This window comes from Neovison vison, chromosome 2 (assembly GCF_020171115.1).
Source record: "Neovison vison isolate M4711 chromosome 2, ASM_NN_V1, whole genome shotgun sequence".
NCBI lineage: Eukaryota > Metazoa > Chordata > Mammalia > Carnivora > Mustelidae > Neogale > Neogale vison.
Genome location: NC_058092.1, coordinates 173,818,327 through 173,827,077, shown reverse-complemented (window position 1 = coordinate 173,827,077; position 8,751 = coordinate 173,818,327).

Here is an 8,751-nt window from a genome sequence, read left to right as displayed (position 1 = left end):
GGCAGAGGGAGAGGAAGGAAAGCAGGCTCCCTGCTGAGCAGAGAGCCCAATGCGGGGCTCGATCCCAGGACCCTGGGATCATGACCTGAGCTGAAAGCAGAGGCTTTAACCCACTGAGTCACCCAGACACCCCCATAAAAGCAATTTAATAGATTATAATGATTGACTACTTTTCATTAAGCACTAACCATGAGACAGAATCTATGATAAGGACTTTACATATGCATTATTTAAATTAATGATAATCATCAATCCTACACAGAGGACCCATTTTATGGAGATAGAGTGGGTACTCAGTTCCTTGGCACCATGCAAAGGTTTATGAAACATCAGATTGACAGTCTTTTCTATAAAGAGCAACTGCTGATGCCTGATATTCCAAAATGTCCTTCATCCCTTTGGATTAAGTCATTATTTCTGGACAAGGAACTAACAGCCACTTTAAGAACTAAAAGCATGTCATGAAGTTCCCCTCCAAACAAGGTTTTTTTTGCCCTCTCTTCCCCCAATGGCTTTATTTGACCTGAAAGAAAACCAGTTTTTTGAAGAAGAGGTTTTGCATTGGGAAGCCAGTGAAAGCAGGCCTAGGAGGGGAAACTGAAGGCTCCTGGAAGATTGAGGAAAAGCTGAATACCAAGCCTGTCAATTTTTCTTATAGATAACTTTTCTTCTGTCCTATGACTAAGCATGCGAAGATGTGAATTAACTATAGCATGAGAGAGAGTTAAGTGGGACATGAGGAAGAACTTCCTCCTCATAGTTGCTACTTGATAGACTCCTAGAAGGATGGAGAGCTTTTTGTTCACAGATATTTGACCTGGTAGAAGCAAAGATCCAGAGTCCTTACCAGCTTCAAGTTCATCTTCCTATTTCCGCATATATTTGCCATTTTCTTTTTGGGGTTTTGTCTGCATTTGGGAGGGGTTCTAGAGAAATACTACAGAGATTACTGATGGTTTTATATTATAGCATCAGAAAGAGTCTTAATTTTAATTCCTTCAGAGGATGTACTTCCAAGAGAAGTGTCAAATAAATATCACTGTGTCTATAAACTGACCCCCACATCAAAAGAGCAGTGAGCATATCATATGCCAACTTCATCAATCCATCTTTTAGTCTGTTCCAGCAATACCTGGAATTGTTATAGTGCTCTTTGGAATGAGAACATCTCATCCCATTTGTTCAGGTATTGGTAACTCAGAAAACTGTTGGCAGTAGGTCCATTACTTGATGTGCCCTCAAGATTCACTATCTCCCTTGCTGACAACTAAACAGAGAGAGAATAACCTGTCTCTTGCTTTAGCACAAACAGCTATCGGGGTGCAGATTCTTCAACACAGGTGCAACAGAGATGGAAGATTTCCCACAGGAGGCTTGGAAACATTTGGATCACATACACATACACCATGTGCATACAGTAGGTACTCCATCAAGATTTTTGAATAAATGCAGAGAATCTGGAGTCAATGATGGAATGAGAAGTCTCAAGGAGGAGTAAAAACAAATTTTTTAATAGCTTTTAAAAAAACCCATGAGGCCACTGATGGCTGCCTTCTAGGACAAACAGCATCTTGCCTGCCTTGGTATAGTTTAGGGACCCTGACTAAAGAGCCATGTGGCCTAGGGTTGAATTCTAGCTCTGTCACCCATGAGCTGTATGACTTTGAGCAAATTATTTCATTTGATTATTAGTTTCCTCATTTGTAAAATGGGGGTAATTAAATAGTAACTTTTAGGGGTACATTAGTACTCTCAGAACAATGTGAAGTTGTGAAGGTCTCAGAACAATGTCTGTCATATACTAGTCAATGCTATAAACATAATAAATAAAATATATAACTAAGGGGAGGAGTCAAGATGGCGGAGAAGTAGTAGGCTGAGACTATGTCAGATAGCAGGAGATCAGCTAGATAGCTTATCTAAAGATTGCAAACACCTACAAATCCAACAGGAGATCGAAGAGAAGAAGAACAATAATTCTAGAGACAGAAAATCAACCACTTTCTGAAAAGTAGGACTGGTGGAGAAATGAATCCAAAGCGACAGGAAGATAGACCGCGGGGGGAGGGGCTGGCTCCTGGCAAGCAGTGAAGCAACGGAGCACAAAATCAGGACTTTTAAAAGTCTGTTCCCTTGAGGGACATCGCTCCAGAGGTTAAACCAGGGTGAAGCCCACGTGGGGTCCGAGTGGCCTCAGGTCCTGCAGGGTCACAAAAGGATCGGGGGTGTCTGAGTGTCACAGAGCTTGCAGGTATTAGAACAGGGAAGCTGGCTAGAGAGACAGAGCCGAGGAGTGAGCTCTCAGCTCAGGGTTACCTTGAACCAGTCTCAGGCTCGGTGAGCTCAGAGCAGCCAGAGGCCAGGGAGTCAGGAGTGATTGGTCGCTATTCTCTGAGGGCGCACTGAGGAGTGGGGCCCCTGAGCTCTCGGCACTTCTGAGCCAGAGACTGGAAGGCCACCATTTTCATTCCCGTCCTCCAGAAATCTACGGAAAGCATTCAGGGAACAAAAGCTCCTGAAAGCAAACCTGAGTGGATTACTCAGCCAGGCCCCTGGTAAGGGCGGTGCAATTCCACCTGGGGCAAAGACACTTGAGAATCACTACAACAGGCCCCTCCCCCAGAAGATCAACAAGAAATCCAGCCAGGACCAAGTTCACTTACCAGGGAGTGCAGTTTGAATACCAAGGAGACCAGCAGAATTCCAGAAAAGGAGAAAGAAAAGCACAGAACTCATGGCTTTCTCCCCATGATTCTTTAGTCCTGCAGTTAATTTTTTTTTCTTTATCAATTTTTTTTCTTCTGGTAATTTTTTTTAACTTTTACCCCTTTCTTTTTTAACATTTTTAACTAGTTTATCTGATATACATATTTTTTCTTTTTTTATATTTTTTCCTTATTCATTTTATTTTTTAAATTTTTTATTTCTGAACCTCTTTTTAACCCCTTTCTCCCACCCCCGCAATTTGGGATCTCTTCTAATTTGGTTAAAGCATATTTTCCTGGGGTCTTTGCCACCCTTTTAGTATTTTACTTCCTCCCTCATATACTCTTATCTGGACAAAATGACAAGGCGGAAAAATTCACCACAAAAAAAAAAAAAAAGAACAAGAGGCAGTACCAAAGGCTAGGGACCTAATCAATACAGACATTGGTAATATGTCAGATCTAGAGTTCAGAATGACGATTCTCAAGGTTCTAGGCGGGCTTGAAAAAGGCATGGAAGATATTAGAGAAACCCTCTCTGGAGAGATAAAAGCCCTTTCTGGAGAAATAAAAGAACTAAAATCTAACCAAGTTGAAATCAAAAAAGTTATTAATGAGGTGCAATAAAAAATAGAGGCTCTTACTGCTAGACTAAATGAGGCAGAAGAAATAATTAGTGATATAGAAGACCCAATGAAAGAGAATAAAGAAGCTGAGCAAAAGAGGGGCAAACAGCTACTGGACTCTGAGGGAAGAATTCGAGAGATAAGTGACAACATAAGACAAAACAACATTAGAATAATTGGGATTCCAGAAGAAGAAGAAAGAGAGAGGGGAGCAGAAGGTATTTTGGAGAATTATTGGAGAGAATTTCCCTAATATGGCAAAGGGAATAAGCATCAAAATCCAGGGAGTGCAGAGAACCCCCCTCAAAATCAATAAGAATAGGTCCACATCCTATCACCTAATAGTAAAATTTACAAGTCTTAGTGACAAAGAGAAAAGCGTGAAAGCATTCTGGGAAAAGAAGTCTGTAACATACAATGGTAAAAATATTAGAATGGCAGCAGACTTATCCACAGAGACCTGGCAGACCAGAAAGAGCTGGGATGATATATTCAGAGCACTAAACGAGAAAAACATGCAGCCAAGAATACTATATCCAGCTAGGCTATCATTGAAAATAGAACAAAAGATAAAAAGCTTCCAGGACAAACAAAAACTGAAAGAATTTGCAAACACCAAACCAGCTCTACAGGAAATATTGAAAGGGGTCCTCTAAGCAAAGAGAGAGCCTAAAAGTAATAGATCAGAAAGGAACAGAGACAATATACAGTAACAGTCACCTTACAGGCAATACAATGGCACTAAATTCGTATCTCTCGATACTTACACTGAATGTTAATGGGCTAAATGCTCCCAATCAAAAGACACAGGGTATCAGAATGGATAAAAAAACAAAACCCATCTATATGTTGCCTCCAAGAAACTCATTTTAGAACCGAAGACACCTCCAGATTCAAAGTGAGGGGGTGGAAAAGAATTTACCATGCTAATGGACATCAGAAAAAAGCAGGAGTGGCAATCCTTATATCAAATCAATTAGATTTTAAGCCAAAGACTATAATAAGAGATGAGGAAGGACACTATATCATATTCAAAGGGTCTGTCCAACAAGAATATCTAACAATTTGAAATATCTATGCCCCTAACATGGGAGCAGCCAACTATATAAACCAATTAATAACAAAATCAAAGAAACACATCAACAATAATACAATAATAGTAGGGGACTTTAACACTCCCCTCACTGAAATGGACAGATCATCCAAGCAGAAGATCAACAAGGAAATAAAGGCCTTAAATGACACACTGGACCAGATGGACATCACAGATATATTCAGAACATTTCATCCCAAAGCGACAGAATACACATTCTTCTCTAGTGTACATGGAACATTCTCCAGAATAGATCACATCCTCGGTCCTAAATTAGGTCTCAACTGGTATTAAAAGTTTGGGATCAGAGGAGTCAAGATGGCGGAGAAGTAGCAGGCTGAGACTACTTCAGCTAGCAGGAGATCAGCTAGATAGCTTATCTAAAGATTGCAAACACCTGCAAATCAATCGGCAGATCGAAGAGAAGAAGAACAGCAATTCTAGAAACAGAAAATCAACCACTTTCTGAAAGGTAGGACTGGCGGAGAAGTGAATCCAAAGAGACGGGAAGATAGACCCCGGGGGGAGGGGCCGGCTCCCGGCAAGCGGCGGAGCAACGGAGCACAAAATCAGGACTTTTAAAAGTCTGTGCCGCTGAGGGACATCGCTCCAGAGGCTAAACCGGGGCGAAGCCCACGCGGGGTCGGCGTGGCCGCGGGTCTCGCAGGGTCACAGAAGGATCGGGGGTGTCTGAGTGTTGTGGAGCTTGCGGATATTGGAACGGGAAAGCCAGCTACAGAGACAGAGCCGAGAGTAAGCTGGCAGCTCGGTGTTGCCTTGAGCCAGTCGCGGGCTCGGTGAGCTCAGAGCGCAGCCGGAGATTGGGCAGACGGGAGTTACTAGGAGCTGTTCGCTGAGGGTGCACTGGGGAGCGGGGCCCCAGGCTTTCGGCTCCTCCGGGCCGGAGACCAGGAGGCCGCCATTTGTGTTCCCGTCCTCCGGAACTCTACGGAAAGCGCTCAGGGAACAAAAGCTCCTGAAAGCAAAGCCGAGCGGATCACTCAGCCCGGCCCCTGGTAAGGGCGGTGCAATTCCGCCTGGGGCAAAGACACTTGAGAATCACTACAACAGGCCCCTCCCCCAGAAGATCAACAAGAAATCCAGGCAAGACCAACTTCACCTACCAAGGAGTGCAGTTTCAATACCAAGGAGAGCAGCAGAATTCCAGAGGAGGAGAAAACAAACCACGGAACTCATGGCTTTCTGCCTGTGATTTTTTAGTCTTGCAGTTAATTTAATTTTTTTCTTTTTCATTTTTTTTCTCTTCTTCTGCTAAAAATTTTTTTAAACTTTTACCCTTTTCTTTTTTAACGTTTTTTAACTAGTTTATCTAATATATATACATATATTTTTTCTTTTTTATACTTTTTTTATTCGTTTTTTTAATTCTTTTTTTTTCTTTTTTTCTTTCTTTATTTTTGAACCTCTTTTTATCCCCAAATCAGAAGAGATCCCAATCTCTTCAATCTCTTTTTTAATTCTTGATTGAATTTTTAATTCAATCTCTTTTTTTAATTCTTTTTTTTTCTTTTTTTTTCTTTCTTTCTTTTTGAACCTCTTTTTATCCCCAAATCAGAAGAGACCCCAATCAGAAGATATTGGGAGATCCCAATCAGAAGAGATCTCAATCAGAGGAGATCCCTCACCCAATCGTGAGGGGGGAGAAATCACCCCTCACGATTTGGGATCTCTTCTGATTTGGTGAAAGCATATTTTCCTGGGATTGTTGCCACCCTTTTAGTATTTTACTTGCTCCTTCATATACTCTTAGCTGGACAAAATGACAAGGCGGAAAAATTCACCACAAAAAAAAGAACAAGAGGCAGTACCAAAGGCTAGGGACCTAATCAATGCAGACATTGGTAATATGTCAGATCTAGAGTTCAAAATGACAATTCTCAAGGTTCTAGCCGGGCTTGAAAAAAGCATGGAAGATATTAGATAAACCCTCTCCAGAGATATAAAAGCCCTTTCTGGAGAAATAAAAGAACTAAAATCTAACCAAGTTGAAATAAAAAAAGCTATTAATGAGGTGCAATCAAAAATGGAGGCTCTCACTGCTAGGATAAATGAGGCAGAAGAAAGAATTAGTGATATAGAAGACCAAATGGCAGAGAATAAAGAAGCTGAGCAAAAGAGGGACAAACAGCTACTGGACCATGAGGGGAGAATTCGAGAGATAAGTGACACCATAAGACGAAACAACATTAGAATAATTGGGATTCCAGAAGAAGAAGAAAGAGAGAGGGGAGAAGAAGGTATACTGGAGAGAATTATTAGGGAGAATTTCCCCAATATGGCAAAGGGAATGAGCATCAAAATTCAGGAGGTTCAGAGAACGCCCCTCAAAATCAAAAAGAATAGGCCCACACCCCGTCACTTAATAGTAAAATTTACAAGCCTTAGTGACAAAGAGCAAATCCTGAACGCAGCCCGGGAAAAGAAGTCTGTAACATACAATGGTAAAAGTATTAGATTGACAGCTGACTTATCCACAGAGACCTGGCAGGCCAGAAAGAGCTGGCATGATATTTTCAGAGCACTAAACGAGAAAAACATGCAGCCAAGAATACTATATCCAGCTAGGCTATCATTGAAAATAGAAGGAGAGATTAAAAGCTTCCAGGACAAACAAAAACTGAAAGAATTTGCAAACACCAAACCAGCTCTACAGGAAATACTGAAAGGGGTCCTCTAAGCAAAGAGAGAGCCTACAAGTGGTAGATCAGAAAGGAACAGAGACAATTTACAGTAACAGTCACCTTACAGGCAATAAAATGGCACTAAAATCATATCTCTCAATAGTTACCCTGAATGTTAATGGGCTAAATGCCCCAATCAAAAGACACAGGGTATCAAATGGATAAAAAAAACAAAACCCATCTATATGTTGCCTCCAAGAAACTCATTTTAAGCCCAAAGACACCTCCAGATTTAAAGTGGGGGGTGGAAAATAATTTACCATGCTAATGGACATCAGAAAAAAGCAGGAGTGGCAATCCTTTTATCAGATCTATTAGATTTTAAGCCAAAGACTATAATAAGAGATGAGGAAGGACACTATATCATACTCAAAGGGTCTGTCCAACAAGAAGATCTAACAATTTTAAATATCTATGCCCCAACGTGGGAGCAGCCAACTATATAAACCAATTAATAACAAAATCAAAGAAACACATCAACAATAATACGATAATAGTAGGGGACTTTAACACTCCCCTCACTGAAATGGACAGATCACCCAAGCAAAAGATCAACAGGGAAATAAAGGCCTTAAATGATACACTGGATGATATGGCCATCACAGATATATTCAGAACATTTCATCCCAAAGCAACAGAATACACATTCTTCTCTAGTGCACATGGAACATTCTCCCGAATAGATCACATCCTCGGTCCTAAATCAGGACTCAACCGGTATCAAAAGATTGGGATCATTCCCTGCATATTTTCAGACCACAATGCTCTGAAGCTAGAACTCAAGAGGAAGTTTGGAAAGAACCCAAATACATGGAGACTAAACAGCATCCTTCTAAAGAATGAATGGGTCAACCGGGAAATTAAAGAAGAATTGAAAAAAATCATGGAAACAAATGATAATGAAAATACAATGGTTCAAAATCTGTGGGACACAACAAAGGCAGTCCTGAGAGGAAAATATATAGCGGTACAAGCTTTTCTCAAGAAACAAGAAAGGTCTCAGGTACACAACCTAACCCTACACCTAAAGGAGCTGGAGAAAGAACAAGAAAGAAACCCTAAGCCCAGCAGGAGGAGAGAAATCATAAAGATCAGAGCAGAAATCAATGAAATAGAAACCAAAAAAACAATAGAACAAATCAATGAAACTAGGAGCTGGTTCTTTGAAAGAATTAATAAAATTGATAAACCCCTGGCCAGACTTATCAAAAAGAAAAGAGAAAGGACCCAAATAAATAAAATCATGAATGAAAGAGGAGAGATCACAACTAACACCAAAGAAATACAAACTATTATAAGAACTTACTATGAGCAACTCTATGCCAACAAATTTGACAATCTGGAAGAAATGGATGCATTCCTAGAAACATATAAACTACCACAATTGAACCAGGAAGAAATAGAAAGCCTGAACAGACCCATAACCAGTAAGGAGATTGAAACAGTCATTAAAAATCTCCAAACAAACAAAAGCCCAGGGCCAGACGGCTTCCCGGGGGAATTCTACCAAACATTTAAAGAAGAACTAATCCCTATTCTCCTGAAACTGTTCCAAAAAATAGAAATGGAAGGAAAACTTCCAAACTCATTTTATGAGGCCAACATCACCTTGATCCCAAAACCAG